This window comes from Haliotis rufescens, unplaced genomic scaffold, assembly GCF_023055435.1.
Source record: "Haliotis rufescens isolate VD_foot unplaced genomic scaffold, xgHalRufe1.0.p SCAF_13, whole genome shotgun sequence".
Taxonomy (NCBI): Eukaryota; Metazoa; Mollusca; class Gastropoda; order Lepetellida; family Haliotidae; genus Haliotis; species Haliotis rufescens.
The window spans coordinates 3,728,952-3,734,951 of NW_025963813.1; positions in this window are offsets into that span (position 1 = coordinate 3,728,952).

Consider the following 6,000-nt stretch of genomic DNA (forward strand, 5'->3'; position numbering starts at 1 on the left):
TGCTTTTTACTGAACTATTTCATGGTAAATGATAAATTTGAATATTTTCTTTGACAGATATTTATTTTCTTTGATGATAGAATGAATACAGTTTCATGATTGTATGTAGTGTCAGTCTGTTAAGATGGATTTTATTTATTGTTTTTTGATGAAAGAATATCATGCAATATTTACTTGAGGACAGGCAAATTATTTTCTTTTTGTTTTTATTTTTGTTAAACCTAGCTTCCTGAGGTTTTCTTTAGAAAATTACCTTCAAAGAGTGAGTGAGTGAGTGAGTGAGTGAGTGAGTGAGTGAGTGAGTGGTTTCCATCCACTTTAAACAGTATTTCAGCTATTTCAGTGTCTGCTTGATGTTGGAGGAAAGCCTGACCTGATGCGGATCATTTATCGCTTAGGAGAAACCCACAAGCACGGATATGGTGCTGACAAACCTGGGCAGGGAAAATCTGAGATTTCAACCCATAATTACATGTCTGATGCTGATGATGATGATGGATGATGGATGACAACGGATTGACCATAAATTAATAGGGTAATTTTAAGTCTCTCCTGTAGATTTGTAATATAAATACATCCACAAGGAAGAGATCACCAAGGAGTTTTCCATGAGTTATTGTCTGAGTAAATAATGTTCCATCACTCCAGATGAAGGAGTGAGTCAGATTACAATAACCCATGGTGTTGTAGATAGCAGCAGTTAAACAGCCCCACAGGGGACGCCATCACAGGGAATCGCATACTGTGCCCATTAAGGCTGCATGTAGTCACTGCTGCACCACTGCTCTGAGATAATTATCACAGCGATAGGATAAAATACACTTCTTTCTGCATCAATCATTTTACAAATTATCTTTATCTTGACATTTTTATAGACGGATAATGAAAAAAATATCTTAATAAATGAGTTTGAATAAAAGACTTTTCTTTGCATATACTCAAGCATTTTACAGTGAAGGCGACACCCAATTTAAGACAACAACCAGTCCCTCTGGGTCTGTGAGAAAACACGTCTGCAGGTGATTGCTATTTCCAGCTTAGTTTCAGTAACAATTACTCACGGTATAACATCATGGAAGTATGGTTGTCGCAAATTACACATTTTCATTTACCAACTTTCCTATTTGTGAACCTGAGGAAACATTATGTAAACACACAAAAAATCTCGAAGTACATGTACTCGAAAAATCTTTTTTTTTCCACTAAAATACTGCATTATGCTTGGGTGTGCACTACAGTCAAGAAGATTTGGTACTGTTTTACATGGAAATATGCAGTAAGCAGTGCTTAAGCTTTTCTCGGGTGGATACGTTGTGACTTCAGGGTCTGGTTCAACCCTATAGTGCCGCCCGCGTGACAGTGGAACCTGGGTCTCCAGTATGATGTTAAAACACTACAGTTACCACTACTGGGACACTGGTCCCCTCCCTGTGAAGATCCCGGTTTAGAACTGGTCTTCAGCAACCCATGCTTGTCTATTATGTATGGTCAAGGTACAAGGATGAGGTCCGGATGCATGGAGAAAGACTGTAGGGGTGTTGGGTAGGACAGATGCACTGAGCACAAGGACCAAAGGTGTGTTGGGTAGGACAGATTGACTGAGGGCGAGGACCAGGGGTGTGTTGGGTAGGACAGATAGACCGAGGGCGAGGACCAGGGGTATGTTGGGTAGGACAGATAGATTGAGGGTGAGGACCAGGGGTGTGTTGGGTAGGACAGATAGACTGAGGGTGAGGACCGCGGGTGTGTTGGGTAGGACAGATAGACCGAAGGCGAGGACCGTGGGTGTGTTGGGTAGGACAGATAGACTGAGGGTGAGGACCGCGGGTGTGTTGGGTAGGACAGATAGACAGAGGGTGAGGACCACAGGTGTGTTGGGTAGGACAGATTGACTGAGGGCGAAGACCAGGGGTGTGTTGGGTAGGACAGATAGACTGAGGGCGAGGACCAGGGGTGTGTTGGGTAGGACAGATTGACTGAGGGCAAGGACCAGGGGTGTGTTGGGTAGGACAGATTGACTGAGGGCGAGGACCAGGGTTGTGTTGGGTAGGACAGATTAACTGAGGGCGAGGACCACGGGTGGGTTGGGTAGGACAGATAGACTGAGGGCAAGGACCGCGGGTGTGTTGGGTAGGACAGATTGACTGAGGGCGAGGACCATGGGTGTGTTGGGTAGGACAGATTAACTGAGGGCGAGGACCACGGGTGGGTTGGGTAGGACAGATAGACTGAGGGCAAGGACCGCGGGTGTGTTGGGTAGGACAGATAGACTGAGGGCGAGGACCAGGGGTGTGTTGGGTAGGACAGATACAGTGTCCGAGGGCGAGGACCGCAGGTGTGTTGGGCAGGACAGATTGACTGAGGGCGAGGACCATGGGTGTGTTGGGAAGGACAGATAGACCGAAGGCGAGGACCACGGGTGTGTTGGGAAGGACAGATAGACTGAGGGCGAGGACCATGGGTGTGTTGGGAAGGACAGATAGACCGAAGGCGAGGACTGCGGGTGTGTTGGGTAGGACAGATAGACTGAGGGTGAGGACCAGGGGGGTGTTGGGAAGGACAGATAAACTGAGGGCGAGGACCGCGGGTGTGTTGGCTAGGACAGATAGACTGAGGGTGAGGACCATGGGTGTGTTGGGAAGGACAGATACAGTGTCCGAGGGCGAGGACCGCAGGTGTGTTGGGAAGGACAGATAAACTGAGGGCGAGGACCGCGGGTGTGTTGGCTAGGACAGATAGACTGAGGGCGAGGACCATGGGTGTGTTGGGAAGGACAGATAGACTGAGGGCGAGGACCATGGATGTGTTGGGTAGGACAGATAGACTGAGGGTGAGGACCATGGGTGTGTTGGGTAGGACAGATAGACTGAGGGTGAGGACCATGGGTGTGTTGGGTAGGACAGATAGACTGAGGGTGAGGACCATGGGTGTGTTGGGTAGGACAGATAGACTGAGGGCGAGGACCATGGGTGTGTTGGGTAGGACAGATAGACTGAGGGTGAGGACCATGGATGTGTTGGGAAGGACAGATAGACTGAGGGTGAGGACTGCGGGTGTGTTGGGTAGGACAGATAGACTGAGGGTGAGGACCAGGGGGGTGTTGGGAAGGACAGATAGACTGAGGGCGAGGACCGCGGGTGTGTTGGCTAGGACAGATAGACTGAGGGCGAGGACCATGGGTGTGTTGGGAAGGACAGATAGACTGAGGGTGAGGACCACGGGTGTGTTGGGAAGGACAGATAGACCGAGGGTGAGGACCACGGGTGTGTTGGGTAGGACAGATAGACTGAGGGTGAGGACCACGGGTGTGTTGGGAAGGACAGATAGACCGAGGGTGAGGACCACGGGTGTGTTGGGAAGGACAGATAGACTGAGGGTGAGGACCATGGGTGTGTTGGGTAGGACAGATAGACTGAGGGTGAGGACCACGGGTGTGTTGGGAAGGACAGATAGACCGAGGGTGAGGACCACGGGTGTGTTGGGAAGGACAGATAGACTGAGGGTGAGGACCACGGGTGTGTTGGGAAGGACAGATAGACTGAGGGTGAGGACCATGGGTGTGTTGGGTAGGACAGATAGACTGAGGGTGAGGACCACGGGTGTGTTGGGAAGGACAGATAGACCGAGGGTGAGGACCACGGGTGTGTTGGGAAGGACAGATAGACTGAGGGTGAGGACCATGGGTGTGTTGGGAAGGACAGATAGACCGAGGGCGAGGACCAGGGGGGTGTTGGGTAGGACAGATAGACCGAAGGCGAGGACCACGGGTGTGTTGGGTAGGACAGATAGACTGAGGGTGAGGACCACGTGTGTGTTGGGAAGGACAGATAGACCGAGGGCGAGGACCAGGGGGGTGTTGGGTAGGACAGATAGACCGAAGGCGAGGACCACGGGTGTGTTGGGTAGGACAGATAGACTGAGGGTGAGGACCACGTGTGTGTTGGGAAGGACAGATAGACTGAGGGCGAGACCACGGGTGTGTTGGGTAGGACAGATAGACTGAGGGTGAGGACCAGGGGGGTGTTGGGAAGGACAGATAGACCGAAGGCGAGGACCACGGGTGTGTTGGGAAGGACAGATTGACTGAGGGTGAGGACTGCGGGTGTGTTGGGTAGGACAGATAGACTGAGGGCGAGGACCATGGGTGTGTTGGGTAGGACAGATAGACTGAGGGTGAGGACCACGTGTGTGTTGGGAAGGACAGATAGACTGAGGGTGAGGACCAGGGGTGTGTTGGGTAGGACAGATGGACCGAAGGCGAGGACCACGGGTGTGTTGGGAAGGACAGATAGACTGAGGGCGAGGACCAGGGGGGTGTTGGGTAGGACAGATAGACCGAAGGCGAGGACCACGGGTGTGTTGGGTAGGACACATAGACTGAGGGTGAGGACCACGTGTGTGTTGGGAATGACAGATAGACTGAGGGCGAGGACCATGGGTGTGTTGGGAAGGACAGATAGACTGAGGGCGAGGACCATGGGTGTGTTGGGTAGGACAGATAGACTGAGGGCGAGGACCACGGGTGTGTTGGCTAGGACAGATAGACTGAGGGTGAGGACCGCGGGTGTGTTGGCTAGGACAGATAGACTGAGGGTGAGGACCACGGGTGTGTTGGGAAGGACAGATAGACTGAGGGTGAGGACCATGGGTGTGTTGGGTAGGACAGATAGACTGAGGGCGAGGACCGCGGGTGTGTTGGCTAGGACAGATAGACTGAGGGTGAGGACCACGGGTGTGTTGGGAAGGACAGATAGACTGAGGGTGAGGACCACGGGTGTGTTGGGAAGGACAGATAGACTGAGGGCGAGGACCATGGGTGTGTTGGGAAGGACAGATAGACTGAGGGCGAGGACCACGGTTGTGTTGGGAAGGACAGATAGACTGAGGGTGAGGACCACGGGTGTGTTGGGAAGGACAGATAGACTGAGGGTGAGGACCACGGGTGTGTTGGGTAGGACAGATAGACTGAGGGTGAGGACCATGGGTGTGTTGGGAAGGACAGATAGACTGAGGGCGAGGACCACGGGTGGGTTGGGAAGGACAGATAGACTGAGGGTGAGGACCATGGGTGTGTTGGGAAGGACAGATAGACTGAGGGTGAGGACCACGGGTGTGTTGGGAAGGACAGATAGACCGAAGGCGAGGACCAGGGGGGTGTTGGGTAGGACAGATAGACTGAGGGCGAGGACCGCGGGTGTGTTGGCTAGGACAGATAGACTGAGGGTGAGGACCACGGGTGTGTTGGGAAGGACAGATAGACTGAGGGCGAGGACCGCGGGTGTGTTGGGAAGGACAGATAGACTGAGGGCGAGGACCAGGGGGGTGTTGGGTAGGACAGATAGACCGAAGGCGAGGACCACGGGTGTGTTGGGAAGGACAGATAGACTGAGGGTGAGGACCACGTGTGTGTTGGGAAGGACAGATAGACTGAGGGCGAGACCACGGGTGTGTTGGGTAGGACAGATAGACTGAGGGTGAGGACCAGGGGGGTGTTGGGAAGGACAGGTAGACCGAAGGTGAGGACCACGGGTGTGTTGGGAAGGACAGATTGACTGAGGGTGAGGACTGCGGGTGTGTTGGGTAGGACAGATAGACTGAGGGTGAGGACCAGGGGGGTGTTGGGAAGGACAGATAGACTGAGGGCGAGGACCGCGGGTGTGTTGGGAAGGACAGATAGACTGACGGCGAGGACCAGGGGGGTGTTGGGTAGGACAGATAGACTGAAGGCGAGGACCACGGGTGTGTTGGATAGGACAGATAGACTGAGGGTGAGGACCACGTGTGTGTTGGGAAGGACAGATAGACTGAGGGCGAGGACCATGGATGTGTTGGGTAGGACAGATAGACTGAGGGCGAGGACCACGGGTGTGTTGGGAAGGACAGATAGACTGAGGGTGAGGACCAGGGGTGTGTTGGGTATGACAGATAGACTGAGGGCGAGGACCGCGGGTGTGTTGGCTAGGACAGATAGACTGAGGGTGAGGACCACGGGTGTGTTGG